At 45.8% G+C, this 15,948-nt stretch overlaps 1 pseudogene; it reads right to left on the reverse strand.

Moving 5' to 3' along the window:
* Positions 1-9,224: 9,224 nt before the first annotated feature.
* LOC136657930 (5S ribosomal RNA) lies at positions 9,225-9,341 on the reverse strand (annotated as a pseudogene).
* Positions 9,342-15,948: the final 6,607 nt, after the last annotated feature.

A 15,948-nucleotide genomic window follows, 5' to 3' on the forward strand; every position in this document is an offset into this window, starting at 1 on the left:
CTGTTTTCATTAGCAAGCAGGGCCAGAGTTGTGGAAGGTCTTGAGTGAGGAATTCCTTGCATTAATGGATGGGCTTTGGATGTAGTTTTTTTCTCATGCAAGCATCTTGTGTGAACTTTGAACTTGTACTCGCTGAAGAACATGGGAGGACAGCTTTGGATACAACCTGTGATAATTTCATAGATTTTATGCGGGCTTCCCAAAGGATTTGACAAAGTCCTTCACCCATGCTCCAGGGTAAGTAAATGTCTCAATCAGAGATTAAGATGGCAAGCCCTTCTTATGGTTTCATAAACGGGTAAACAATGGGAAACAGGGGGCAGGAGCAGTTTTTGTGTGAGGGAGTGAAGGGAAGTAAGCAGTGGAGTGTTTCAAGGATCCACACTGGGACCAGTGCAGTTTAACTGGTTCACAAATGGCTCTGGAGCAGGGGTGAGCAGTTGCCCATTTGCACATGAAAGCACAATAATCAGGATGGTGGAAACCCAAACAGACACAACCTCCCTGTAAACAGAGTGTCTGAGCAACAATCCATTTATTTATATCCTGTTTTTCTACTTCTGAAGAGGCCCCCCAGAACAGCTTACAGCATTTTAAAAATTACATAACAGTAATAATATGTTCAGGCTCATACTGGTCTCTATAAGAGCTAATGTAGTGTTTCTCAAACTATGGGTTGAGAGCCAATTTCAGGTGAGTCCCCATTCATTTCAATATTTTATTTTTAATGTATTAGACTTGATGCCACCATGGTATACAACTGCATTTGGGGAAATGTTACAGATCTGTACTTCGAACAGGCTACTATGTATATGCTTTTAATAATGATAGTCAATGGAACTTACTCCTGGGTAAGTATACGTAGGATTGCAGCCCATGTTAAATTTTCCTGCTTGATGACGTCACTTCCGGTCATGACATCACTTCCAGTGAGTCCTGACAGATTCTCATTCTAAAAGTGGGTCCCACTGCTAAAAGTTTGAGAACCATTGAGCTAGTGTTTCCACCATACATAAAAAAAAAAGTACACCGTAAGTAAGTCCAAAGTGATGCAGTTAGGAGTCCTTGCTTTTTTTCCTCACCAAGTGGGGTCTGCATTGGCTGCGACGAGCCAGAAAAGAGCTCTTGGTGTCATGGTGGACAGATTGTCAATGTAATGTATTGTGGCATTGAGAAGAAGCAAACTAGATGTTGGTTATTATTAGGAAAGGGATTGAAAATTAAAATGGAAAATGTATCACAAGCTAAGATGTATGTGGCCACATCAGTGATGTCACCAGGATTTGCGTCAACCAGTGCAGGCGGCCAGAGCATCACCCCTATGATGGACCTCCTCTCATGCAGTGGACGGGGCAACATCCCAGGCAGTGAGCGCGGTGATGTGCCATTGCCCCACCTCTGCTGGTTTTTTTGGCTATAACATTTGATAGAATAGAAATATTTCAACATGGTTTGTTTCATTGCGTTCTACATGAAATTATTCATCGATTGATATATAATATGATGGTATTATTCAAAAATACAAAGATTTTAAAAATTTTGGTGACTAGTGGTGTCACCTCCCCTTGTACGTCTCCTGGTGCTGCCTGCACCCCCCAGCAACACCACAGGGTCACATCTTGTAGTGTGCATGCTAGCAGACTGCCCTGCCTCACAATTATTTTGCTTTGTGTCTTCTCACTCAGATGCTCATACATGTGCTGGCTGGAGATGACAGTGGGAGTATAGGTTATCTGCTACAGCCAGGCTCCTGGGTGCTTCTGCTCAGATGTACTTCATGCTCTTGCATGTGCTGCCATTAACTACCTATGCCACCAGTTTTGGGGATGCACACTATTTTCCAGTGTAGCTGGAACGCACAGAGGTAGTTCAAAGCCATCCTGAACCTAAAAGGAGGACTGGCTGTGCTGTTGGGTATTAGATGTGTTAACACATTACCAGAACCATTACAGAAGCCATTACCAGGAACATGGGAGGTATTTGTTTCTGAAAAAAACGTGGTGATCTAAGGAACAATAAAACTGGGCGTATAATTATGCACAGTTGTTGTACACTGACATTACTTTTGCTCCATTCAAACAATATGGGAGATAACTGGCAATCAATCAATGTGTGTGGCAATAAACTGGGTGTGGTAGTAGAATGGCTCCCACATTCCTCAGCCAGCATCCTGACCTACTCTGGTGGGGGCTACCTTTGGGATGCAGGAGAACTTGTGATTCACGTGATTAAACTTTGTAAGAAGATGATGGCTGATAAGTGCCAACAGACACCAGTCTTGCTAGTCAAGGGCAAGCTCCATTGATTATAATGAGACTTATTTCTGAGTAGACATGCATAGGATTGGGCTCTAAATTCAGAGAGCAGACAAATGACTCTCATCAGGCACCCCTAAAACCGATGTCAGCTGAAGTCAAGCTGACCTCTGCTTCCTTGCAAGCTCTGATCTCCCAAATTGCCAGAGCTCAGCCCACCAAATTAATTTTCACAGAATATCACATGCTCCAAAATTAAGCATGACTAGACAAGATCCAAAGAGCTACTTGAGAAAGGCTCTAGACATGCCCAGCAGAGTTTTTTTTCAATGCCGAATGGCTCTGCCTGGAAAACTGGTTGTGTGGTTCTTTGGATCTAAGCCTGAGTGAAAGACAGTCAGATCTGGGGAACTCAAAATCAGTTAGAATCTTCCCCAGAGAGCAGACATGTGGCACATATAACACTGAGCCCAAGACAAATTCCTTTTTAAAAAATCCTGAACTTTGAATATTTGTCCATCTCTCTCTTAAAAGTGGGCCCCATGTGGTTAAGGTACTTCAGCATCAGCCAAACAGCTGAAATTTGGTACACACATGCAGTCCAGCAAAATCAGGTGGGGAGAGTTTGGACATAACTCCTTTGAAGTGGAGGATGTGATGTTTACCTTCAAACTGCTTCTCCCACTTTAGGAAGCTGAAATGTGCTATACGTGTAGGCTTATTAGGCATTCGGGTTCCTAGAAATGACTGAAAATGAGACATTTTTCAGGACATGGAGTACAACTTAGGGCATAGAGTTTATCCCATCACAGAAGGCAGCGCTCCAGAATCAATCAGGCAGAACTGATGGGCTGTGAGATTTGTCTGTTGACTGCCAGGGGATGTGCAGAAGAAGAAGCAGAACTATGCCCACTGATCCTGCCCCGATGTCCGTGGCCCCCAACTTCCTCCATGGAATTGGGAAATGGGGAGCCCAGATCACCTGGGGAGTCCCACTTGGGTGGGGGAATCCTATATGCACACAGCTGCGTGATGAAGAGCCCCATTGCGCATTTAAAGTGTGGCCTCAGAGTCCCATTTTCTCCTTATGCATTCCCTGAAGCATGGGTGGAGGGAATAAGTGAGTAGCCTCTACTGCAATTCATTATGGAGGGATTTCTAGCAGCTGCCAGGAAAGTGTGTCTACGCTTGCAGAATATAAACTATATTTACTAGTAATATAATAAATACCTCTGGCTGCATGTGGGGCCTTTGCTGATGAGAGAATGTGCCTGCCTAACTTTATTCCATGCAGTATACAGTAACTCCTCTAAGCCCTGATCCAGCAAGAGCAGCAAGGCAAATCGGGAGGCTGGTTTCTGCAGCTTCCCCATAGCTAGCATCAAACATTCCCCAGTGCTTCAGGGAAAACCTCCCCAGCAATGGTTGCACCAGAGTAGCACGTGGAAATGGAAGTATCTTGAAGGTGAGTGTGGGGAATCTGGTGCTTTCTTCTCCCCATCCTGAGATCATGCCAAAACCACATGTCTAGTCTTGCCTCAACACTGCATATGAGATGGTAGATTTCCACTGCCACCAGAAACACAGGAAAAGGGTCACATTTCCATTTCAACCAGCTGGGGGGTCTGTCTGCCAACTGACAGCCCTCATGTTGAGTTCCCTGGAGAGGGAGAAAAACGCAGAGCCTCTTGCTTTGCTTCTCTCCCTCCCATTTCCATGCATCCCTATAACAGTCATATGAACACTCAAGCCCTCTCTGGGTAGCGTGTAAGGCTGAGCGAGGTGTCAGAAACAGGAAGCCCGTTTGCTTTGTGGGTTGGTGGGTTTTAATCAAATCAAGGAAAATGATTTGTTGGGGATTAAAATGGAATTAAAATTTAAGTTAACCAATGGTCTGGAAAAACAGACTATCAAATGCGAGACTTGGGATCCAAAAGTTCCAAAGAATTAAAAACAGAGTCTAACTAAGACTTTCATGATTTAAAACTTCCACTTACAACTGCAGCATTCTCCTGGCACAAGATAGAAAGATCTTTCTGGGCTTTTGTAGCTGGATTGCCTCACGGCTTGCATCTTGCAAAGCCCAAATCACATCTTGCTGGCCCTGGCTTCCATTTGCTCCAGCTCCAAATTTCTCAACCCAGCAGTGAACATTCATCCCCTTTGTGGAACCCAATTTCTCCCCCTGCCCAGCTCTGATAGACTGGTTTTAAGTTAACCAATGTTCACATTTTCCCTCCCAAATCAGGTGAGTGACTGGACCAAGGACCAGCTCTGAGGTTGGTTTTGGTCAAGGCAGTTGTTCTCTGGTGAGACCAGGCAGTCATTGGACTCCAAATCACACCTCAAAGTAGAAGGTTAGGTGTATGTGACCAAAGCTTGGTAAGAATGGAGAATTGGATGGGTTGCTTCTGATAGGTCAGCCTCAGTATAGCTATCTTGGGAGAGGGGAAGGAGTTTTCTTAGGAGGGAGTGCTTGACAGAGAGAGCCACTTACTATGACAGGTATCATGAAACTAGCAAGAATCAGTGCAGTAATTGACACTTTCGCTGCTTAGAATGGAGGTGTCAGACCTGCTCATTTGGGATACCAGACACTTGGCAACCCTGCCATGTGGCAAGCTCCCAATTTGTCATGAAACTCAAGCCATGCAGAAGCTAAGTGTGAAGGACAGGGTGGAGGGTGCCATGCGTGGGATGCCTACATAGTTACTATTTGTCCCATACGCAAACAGGTGGCTAGACTTCAGGCCCAACAGGCTCTTCCGTTGCCCAAGCTCCGAGCTCATTTTCGAAGCCTGAGAATTCAGAGTTTGCTGTGTGGGCGTGCCCAGGCTGTAGGCAAGAGCGGCTTGTGGCCATAGAAACCAGGGAGAGGGTGTGGACTCCCTTGGCAGTTTTGCCTTGACTGCGCCATCTTCTTAGCAATTACATAGCAATGAGTATACTCCATACTGGGAACTTTCCACTGCTAAAGTAGAAGGGCTGTGGTTGCCCAGTGATGGCCACTTCAGGGATGCTCCAGCTTTTTGGAGACCTCAGCAGCTTCCTCCTGCTTACACCCTGTTTCTCTCTCATGACAGATCTTTGGCCAGGGGTGCATCACAGACTGCTCCTTTATACCAGTGCTATTTGCAGACCATAATTCAGATTCTATCCCCAAACAAAATTTCCTGCTTTTTCAGAATCTTTTGCTGTGGGAAGATATACTAAGAAGCCACTTAATCTGCAACTTTATCTCTCAGCTGATGACAAATACAAACCTCCATTTCCTTTCAGAGCAGTTTCACTGTGACACAGGATGCAGACTGAATCTAGCAGTCTTTAGTTTTCCCTCAGTTACCTCCCACCCTATTAGCAGACTACACCAATCCATAAAGGATCTGAGATCACAGTACTGTACCTTCAGTGCTGGCAACGTTGATTGGATGTTGTCTTTTTAATTAAGTCCAGCAGTCCCCTCATCCCTTGCCATCAAATGAGCCCCACTCATATAGAGAAGATAATTGTGCATTGATCCAAAAAAGACAGGCACTCACTTGTCTATGAAAAGGTGACCAGACCCAGAGGTGTATCTAGGGTGTAGCAGATGGGAACACATACCCTGGGTGCCATGTAAAGGGGGAGCACTGTCCGGGTGCAGACTTACCTGGGGGAATGAGACACTACCAGCCCTTCCTGCACTGCTGCAAGAGCCAGGCCCACCGGAAGAAGCAAGGGGGCCAGTGTGCCATGGACCACCAAGGAGGCCTTGGAGGGGGCCTCCAAGGGGAGGGGAAGGAAACAGCTGGGGAAGTCGTGGTGGAGCAGATACAGCATGCAAAAGGGAGGCATCTGCCAGGAAGGGGGTTCTTTATGAGACTCTGGGGGGAGAAGGAACAGGGGGGTGGCAGCCACATCGCAAAGCCACTGCCACCCTCCTCCTAACCAGGAAGTGTCATCATGGCATCATGTGACTCTGTGATATCACTACACCAGGCAGCGCTGCCCCTGGCTCTGAGCAGACCTAAGGCAATTTGGGCAGAATGTAACATCTGGCCAGGGATATCATTAACATCCAACTGTAGAGGAGTTTCTCTTGAGCCAACAACTGAGGCAGAATGGGCAGAAATAGACCATCAGGCCAAGAAGAAACATTTGGCTGCCTGTCACCTCAGGCATTGCTTGGCCAGGGGCTGCACACTTGAGACCTGATATTCTGATCCCTTCTGGAGCAGTGAGGTCCATTCCTAGAACAGACTGTTAAGTGAGGGAAAGGCTAAAGTTGTTAGCTGCAGAATGTTAGGTGCAGTTTGTACTTGCATCTCTGAATGAATTTCCTCTGTAAGGAAACCATGGTTGGTATTGGCCGTCGTCCTGGGGCAAGAATCTGGCTCATTGTTGCCAAATAAGGCTGCAATGAAGAAGTGGTCCATGTTGTCTCCCTGACCGAGTTTCTTTCAGTCTTTGTGACTTTTCTTGTGAGGGCTCCCAGGGTCGGCCCATCCATGAGGCCAACTGAAGCCATAGCCTCAGGGAGCAAATTGGTGGAGGGGCACTCATTTCTGTCTGCTCACTTGTCCACGCTGCTCTCCTACTCTCTTACTTCTACTCTCCTCCTACACTCTGGCTTGGAAAAGAAAGAACTGGACAGAGAGGAGGAAGGAATGTGGAAGGGAGGAGAATGCTGAGCTAGCACATTGGAGAGTAGGAGGAGCAAAGAAAGGGGCAGCATTTGCCATGCTGCCTCAAGGATCAGGAGGTTGTGGGATGCCCCTGGGGGAATCTCTGCCTTTTTCTATAGGTGTTCTGCTTGTATTGGTATTCTGCATGCAGAAGACAGTTATTAAAGTGTGGGCAGTTGATTTAGGACTGCTCTTCTCTCTTGAAGTTCTTAGACAATGAAGACTCTCTTTTCAGAAGGCTGCAAGCCCAGACCTCCTTTTGAATTTCTTTTCACCTGAGACTTGGTGATGGCCATTCATTCATTGGCTTTATGTTCTGCCAATTTGACTCCAAAGAGCCTCCCAGGCAACTTATAATTTAAAAATGTAAAAGAGCAAGATAAATGATAACCAATTACACAGTGAGATATTCATAAATTGCAACCAGTTGCAAGTTAAGACATCATAAAACAAAACAAATAACTGCTAACAAGTTGCATCATGCCCCCGCATGGAATTTTTTTCTCTTCCCCCTTCCCCCTCCCGCTTTCCCAAGTGATAAGATATGCTAGAGGTAGTGCCACTGGGGTTCATTTTCTTTGGCTGGGAAATATTTGAAGAGTTATGACATCTTTGTAAAATTTGTTTGATTCATGATTTACAGCTATACAGACAACACCTGATTAGTGGCACTTCTACCATGGAGGATTTCCCAGAGCAGGGCTGTCTCTAGGTTCCAAGAGGCCCTCACCACACTTACCTCCATGAGCCCCCCCCCTTGGGTTTCCCCCTAAGGTTTGTAATGGGGCTTACCTTGGCAGATGGGATGGAAGAGAGGAGGTGACAATAAGCAAATATCATAGTCAAGGAATAGCTCTGTCACCACTGTACAAGAGTGTAGGGGCAGAGGAGTTCTAAGAGATTGGGACCTTGGCAATTGCTAATGATGCCACCCTCGGGCAGCCATCATAGGTACACCTCATGTCCACATCTCAAAAAAGATATAGTGAAACTGGAAAAGGTGCAGAAGAGAGCAACCAAAATGCTTAGTGGGCTGGGGCACCTCCCTTACAAGGAAAGCCTACAGTGGTTAGGGCTCTTTAATCAGTGTAAAGAGCCCTTAGTGGGACATGATTGAGGCCACAATCCTAACCAATGTTCCAGCACTGACATAAGGGCAATGCAACTCCGAAGTAAGGAAACAAACATTGCCTTACCTTGAGGAGGCCTCCATGACTGCCCCCCCCCCAACGGCAGGAAGCGGCACATGCCCCACTGGCACAGCTACACCAGTGCTGGAAAGTTGGTTAGGATTGCGCGCTGTGACATAAAATCATGCATGGGATGGAGAGGGGATAGAGGGAAGTCCATTTCCCTCTTGCACAACCCTAGAACCAGCCTGGGTTATCCTCTAAAATTGACTGGTGGGAGTTAGAACAGACAAAGGAAATAGTTCTTTACCCAGTACATAATTAATCTGTGGAACTCCTTGCCACAGGAGGTTGTGATCACAAGTTACAAGTCATGTATATGCAGCCTCTGAGTTTTTGAGGTAGCCTATCTCTGAATTCCAGATGAAAAGTAGTGTTAACAGGATACAAGTATCATGATGTCTTGAGTGCTCTTTGAGGCATCTGGTGGGCCACTGTGAGATACAAGAAGCTGGACTAGATAAGACCTTGGCCTGATTCAGCAATGCTCTTCTTATATTCTCCTTTTGTCGGGAAACTCCTCCACTCAGATCTCTCTTTCTCTGCCTCTGTCTCCAAAACGGACAACTGCTCTCTTTCTCTCAATCTCTATATCTTGCTTGTGCTCTCTTATGCGCGCGCGCACACACACACACACACACACACACCCCTGCCCTCTGCCCCCTCACCTCAGTTGGGACAGTTGGGCTGTCATCTTTCCCAAGCTCTGATGGTTATCTCATTCAGCAGCACAGAGAAATGTTCAACTATGTTCCCATTGGTGAAATATCAACCTATCATCTTGTAACACTGACAGACAGGTTTAAAGCAGACCATAAGTGGTTCTCTGAATGGGGGGGGGGGATTCAGCACACCAGCATAGTTAGCTGTCAGAGGGTTTAATGCTTGCTGTTTCTGCAACCAAAATCATCCCTCCCTCCTAAACAGCCATTTGTCTGCAAACTGGTGAATTAAGGTATTTCCCTACAATGTTGTTTCCCCAGGCATGCGAAATCCAGCATGGGAGACTAGGAGGTTTAAGAGAGAATGGAGGTTTAAGGGTTGAGAGAGCAAGAATGGCCCAGGACTTTTGGCTGCCTGGTTGGCAACCTTCAGTCTCCAAAGACTATGGTATAAGCCTACAGCACCTGGTATTCCCAGGCGGTCTCCCATCCAAGTACTAACCAGGCCTGACCCTGCTTAGCTTCCAAGATCAGACGAGATCGGGCATGTGCAGGGTAACAGTTGCTGCTTTAAATAAAGCACAAAATGGCGCCACCCCTCCCGTGCATCTCCTGCCTCTTTTTCCAGTAAAATCACACCCCTGATTCCTTTCTCCTTTCAAACCCCCCACCCTCACTAATAGAAAAGGGAGGCAGGGGATGAAGAGAAGATGTGTGGTGCCATCCTGCTGGCCATCCATGGGGAGAGTCGCTGTGGATACTAGGTGACTAGGTGTCCTTGGGCAAGGCTGGGGTCCCTTGGCATCCTTTACCTGCTTCCTGATGGAGCACTGGGCACTGCCACTGGTTACTGAGGCTCCAGAGATTGGTCCAGCTAAGTGAGCCCTTGGTCAGTGCCCCCCCCCCCAAATCTGGTGCCTCATCTAGCAATGGGGCTGGGTGGCTGCCATACTGCCTCTGAGAACTGGTCCTGAAAAGAAAGCATGGAAGGCAAGACAGGGTGCAGAACCTAGCATGCACCACTGGCAGCCTGCTCCTGGCTTTCTGCTTCACCCTCTTTTACTGAGGAAACTGGGAATGACCTGGAAGAAAGGAATTTGCTGCCACCCCAACAAGTTCAAAAGCCTAAAGAGGAAGGACACCTGGGGAAAGGCCTCCCTCCCTCCCTGGAACACACAACACAACCCTCCCAAGTGAATGCAGACCAGGCAGATAAACGAGAAATGGAAAGTTTATTAAAAGGTGAAAAAGCAAAACCATGGAGGGGAAAATACAAAGGATAAAAATAAGGATAGATCAACTAGCAAAAGGAGGAGGGTACACAAAGATTGGCAAGGATGCTAAAGGCAAGTGGAAAATACATAGAAATTCAGATGCAACTAACTAGCTCTGATTTCTACCCTACTAGTGCTATTTAGGGATCCTGTCCTGACATCCACACCTGCAGCAAGGTGAACAGATTCCCCCACTGCCCCTCAAGCATTAGGCACTCCTGATGTTGGACCTTGGAAAATGCCCGGCGTGTGTGTGTATGTGTGCAAGAGCCTGCAAGAGCCTTATAACCTGCGAGATTGGATACTTGGGGGAGGGGAGCCCTGATCCTCTGATTTTCCCACTCCTGGAGATCAGGTGGGCTTCACAGTCTGATAAACTGACTCAAAGCCAAGTTCTTTGCTGCAGAAGAAGAAGATGCCCCCCAAAATAAATGCCAACAAAGTATAATGGTTCATGTACCTGAATGACTCGGCAGCCCCCATGGAATTGAAATTCAAAACCGACGGAAATTATTCAGAAAGAGGGGGCAGGAAATCATCGCAGACCCACAATTTGGTTTGCTCAAGGCAGAGCCAGTCCTAGTGGCGAAAGAGAGGGAGAGAAAGATTTGTTCGGAGGCTTTTGCAGGCCCTTCAGCCTGCCGGAAATTCCTGCATAAACATAAAAAGCAAAACCATAAACCGCAAAAGCAGGCATTTGGCCCACAGCCCGCGTTTGCTGTACTCTGCCAATTTAATTATAGAGATGCCGTTTTCCAATAAAGCAATTATAACCCCCCTGCCTTCATCAGAACAACCGTTGAGTGAGTCACATTTTCTCTTGTATACGGCAGTAAACGTCAGCAGGTTCAAAATATGCAGAAGGAAGGAACTGTGGCACTCCCAAATCATTCTGCCATTCCATTTGGGATAAGCCTTTCTGCCCAAGGATAGACCGGAGATTTGGCCACAGGTCACACTGAGGGAGCATCACCTGCCTGCCCATCACCCAGCAGGGTTTTTGCATACTTCATTCACAGCCAAATCCTAACCAACTTTCTAGTGCCAATGCAGCCGTGCCAATGGGGCACACATTGCATTCTGCAGTGGAGGGGGGCAATCACAGAGGCCTTGTTCCCTTACCTTGGGGCTGCGCTGCAAGTGCATTAGCACTGGAAAGTTGGTTAGGATTGGGTTCTCAGTGTCTCATCAGCAGGTGATCTTGCAATTGCTCAAATGTGGAAGCAAATAAACATCAGGAATCCACAGAGTCCCCCTTCCCAGTCACAACAGGAGAACCCGAGCAGGCCCCAGTCTGGGTTGAGGATTTTCAGATGTTGTGTTTATGCTGCATACCTTCCAGTTGAATCTATCTGAATGTTGACAAGATTTATAGAGTTTTTTACCGTAGCACCTCTGTCAAAAAGACGCTGTACTTATGGCATGGATCCATAGTTCCTTGCATGTCACACGCCTGTTGCCACATGTGTATTAGGGTGACCTCGCCAAACAGTACTATCAAGTGCCAGCCATATATTGGAATGAGGGATTGGAAGGGGTGGCTAGCTTCAGCACACACACTCAGTCGTGTGAGTGTGCCATGTTAGAAAATGTGCCATGCTATAAATGTGCACGACTGTTGGGTGGAGACTTTTGACATCAAACAATGACCCACCAAAGGAGTACAGCGCTGGGCCTGTTGCCTGGTTTGCCAATGGCTACTAGTCAGGATGGACGTACACTTTCTTGGGTTCAGCCTCTGAATATTAGTTTAGGGGAGCAATGATGGGAGAGAAGTATGTGCTTCCTTACTGCTTGTGGGCTTTCCAGAAAGAGCTGGTGAGCCTCTGCAGGAAACAGGATGCTGCACCAACTAGGCCTTTGGCTTTTCTTATGTTCCTGGACAGAGGGGAGTGACTTGTCTAAGACCACCAAGAGGGTTCACTGCAGAGGTGGCACCATTCTAAGCAGGAAAACAGTCTTTTCTTGATGCTCAGTCTCTTAGCCATAAGAACATAAGAACAGCCCCACTGGATCAGGCCATAGGGCCATCTAGTCCAGCTTCCTGTATCTCACAGCAGCCCCACCAAATGCCCCAGGGAGCATACCAGATAACAAGAGACCTCATCCTGGTGCCCTCCCTTGCATCTGGCATTCTGACATAACCCATTTCTAAAATCATTTCTAAAATCTAAATAATAAATAAATTAATAATAAATAAATCTAATAATAAATAATAACAAATAAACAAATAATATATAAATCTAATAACCCATTTCTAAAATCTAAAATTCTAGCCACGATGATACATCAGCTCTCCAAATAACAATATGATTCACTTTGGCTGGATTGTGTCCAAGCAGACACAAAACTGGAATCGCACCTTTTCTTGTAGATTTCTGGATTGGGGAAAGACAAGAGAGTTTGACATTAATCCTCCTTGGGCAGGACTTGTCAGTCACTCCATGGAAATGAATTGTTCACTTTGTGGGGTTCACTGTGCGAATTTGCTTACTGTGCACGTCTGCTGAATCTTGAGCAGATAACACCCATGGAGTCCAAAAAGCGCAGAAGGAGGAAGGGCGTGTTCGGTGTCCCAGATGCATTAATCAGGACTACAGGGGTGCGGTCCTGCACATGTGGCATGAGCCTTAGCGCCATTAAGGTTTGTGCCACCTGGTGTAGGAGGCCAGCGCATCACCACTGTGATGGACCTCTTCCCATGCAGTGGGCAGGGCTATGTCCCAGGCAGTTGGAGTGGTAATGTACCTTTGCCCAGCCTGTTGGTTTTATTTTAGCTATAACTTTTGATAGAGTAGAGATATTTGAATGTGGTTTGTTTAATTGCATTCTGCATGAAATTACGCATCGATTGATAGATAACATGATAGTATTATTTGAAAATATCAAGATTTTAAAAATTTGGCCCAGTAGTGGTGTCACCCCACCCCCTGTGCGTGTCACCCAGCATGGCCTGCACACCCCTAGCAGTGCCACTGGGCGCGAGTTACCTTCCTGTGGTGGTTTATGAAGGAAGGAAAGAAGAGGCTGTGATTCTAGCCTCAGATGGAGCGATGGATGAGTTTGCAAATCATGTTCCTCCCCCCCCCATAGAGTCCCACAACATGATTTTTCTCTTACATAAATGAAAACTGGAGACAATGGAGAGTGATGACATGTATGCACAGTGGTTATGTTTCAATCTCATCTTCCCCTCATGGAACTTAGAGTGAAAAACATGATTCTCTCCCTCCAGTTAAGCTGAGATATATCAATAAAATAATAACAGAGACTGCTCCAAGATCACCCAGAAAATTTCATGGCTGACTTGACTTTGGGTCTCTCCATTCCTAGTCTGACACCTAACCACTACCCTACACTACCTAGAGTTCTGTTGTCACCAATCTTTCCTCTTCCATCCTGCAATTTAAAGAACTCGATGGGTTTCCACCACTGCCAGGGGTCTGGAAGTGGCTTGGGCGCAGTGCTCAGCTGCCTTTGTCTGGTGCTTGAGATACAGAAAAGAAGACATACACTACACCACAGAAGCAAAGACTGATGTTTAAAATCTCTGGTTAGACATAGAAAAGGATGTTGACAAATTCCCATCATTGTTTGCACTATCAACTTGTTGCCAATAAACAGATCACGCGCATACACATGGGCCAGGTTTTAATCAGAACCCTGGGGGTAAAGTGATGGGAGCCAAACAGTATTCAGTTTGGCCAAAGCATCCCTATGAGATTATAAGGGTGCAAATGTTGTAGATCAGTGTTTCTCAAACTGTGGGTCAGGATCAACTAGATGGGACGCAAACCAATTTCAGGTGGGTCCCCATTCATTTCAATATTTTATTTTTAATATATTAGACTTGATGCTACCATGGTATGTGATTGCATTGGGGGAAATGTTACAGATCTGTACGTTGAACAGGCTACTGTGTATATGCTTTTAACAATGATAGTCAATGAGACTTACTTCTGGGTAAATGTGGGTAGGATTGTAGCCTAGGATTGTTAAACATTTTCCTGCTTGATGATGTCACTTCTGGTCATGACATCACTTCCGGTGGATCCTGGCAGATTCTCATTCTAAAAAGTGGGTCCCAGCGCTAAATGTTTGAGAGCCACTGTTGTAGATTGTTCAAAAGGAGGAAGGGTACAATTAGGAAATGCCTGTGTGTCAGGGCACAACAGCAGGCCAAAGAGAGCAAAAGGTGGATGCCAACAATGTTTATATGCAAATGCTCAAAGCTTCCAAGAGAGGGGAACTGAAATGCTTGGTTGCAAAGGGGAACACAGATATAAGTGGGCATAACTACATCCCAGTGGAATGGAGAAAACCAATGGGATACAGTTATTCCAGGGCACAACATCTATAGAAAGGACAGGGAGGGACTTATTGAGGGTGGAGTCGCTCAGTACTTCAGAGAGGGCATTCCAACAAACTAGAACAGTGGTTCTCACACATCTAGCACTGGGATCCGCTTTTTAGAATGAGAATCTGTCAGGACCCACCGGAAGTGACATCATCAAGCAGGAAAATTTTTAACAATCCTAGGCTGCAGTCCTACCCAGGATTAAGACTCATTTACTATCATTGTTAAAAGAATATACATAGTAGCTTGTTAAAAGTACTGTAATATTTCCCCAAATGCAGCCACATACCATGGCAGTGTCAAGTCTAATACATTAAAAATAAAATATTGAAATGAATGGTGACCCACCTGAAATTGATTACAACCCACCTAGTGGGTCCAGACCCACAGTTTGAAAAACACTGAACTAGGAAATTTAAGGGAACCGCACTCCTTCTCAGAATCATTGTTGGTGGAAATGCCAGGTCCTCCAAATAATGTAGTACTGGGGACATGCTATCATCTTCCTTACCAAAATGCTGGGGGTCATATTGAATAGGAGAAAGAAATTCAGGGATGAATTTAAAGAAAAGAGTATTGTAATAATGGTTGACTTCAACTACCCTCACACAGACTGAGTAAATTCATGTTCGGTTCATGATAAAGAGAAAATTTCTAGGTACACTAAATAGTGTCCCCTAGAACAGTTGGTCATGGAATCAACAAGAGGGTAGACATCCCTAGACTTAATCCTGTATGATGCCCAGGAACCAGTCCAGATGAAAAAGTTGTCCAACCATTAGAAAACAGTGACCGTCAAGCTATCTGGTTCAATACATAAGCTATCTGGTTCAATACATGTTTCCAAGGAGGTCCTACACAAACACTCTGGGCTTCAAAAAAGGAGACTTCTCAAAAATGAGAGGATTAGGAAAAAGAAAGCTAAGAATGCAAATCAAAAGAATCAAGTCTCTCCAGAGTGTATGGAGTTTATTTAAACCACTGTAAGGAAATCTCAACAAGAACGCACACCACTAAGTAGAAAAGGCACAACCAGCTCCTGGAGGATGTCAGCATGGTTCAGAAGTGGATCAAGGAAGCAACTAGTAGCAAATGGAAGTCTTACCCAAATGAGGAGAACCAAAAAGAACAGAAACTCTGGCAAAAGAAATGCCAGCAGGCAATAAAAGATGCAAATAGAGAATATGAGGAATGCCTGCCTAAAAAACTATAAAGTCAACAATTAAAGCTTCTTCAAATACATCAAAAGCCGGAAACTTGCCAAGTGCAGTCGAAGTATTGCATAACATGGGCATAAAAGGGGAGCTTAAAGAAGACAGAGTAATTCCAGAGAAGCTGAATGCATCTGTCTTCAGAAGACGTGGTGATGGCCACTAGCTTGGATGTGTTTTGAAAGGGGATTGGACATAGTGGCATTCCCGGGGGGGGGGGAACAGTAAGTTTTGCAGGCACTTCAATGCACGGTTTAAGTTGCCCCTCCCCCTCACCTTCTGAGCCATCTGAGCAGTGAGAGCAACACGGAGGAGATGCCTCCGGGTTGCTCTCA

This window comes from Tiliqua scincoides, chromosome 7 (assembly GCF_035046505.1).
Source record: "Tiliqua scincoides isolate rTilSci1 chromosome 7, rTilSci1.hap2, whole genome shotgun sequence".
Lineage (NCBI taxonomy): Eukaryota > Metazoa > Chordata > Lepidosauria > Squamata > Scincidae > Tiliqua > Tiliqua scincoides.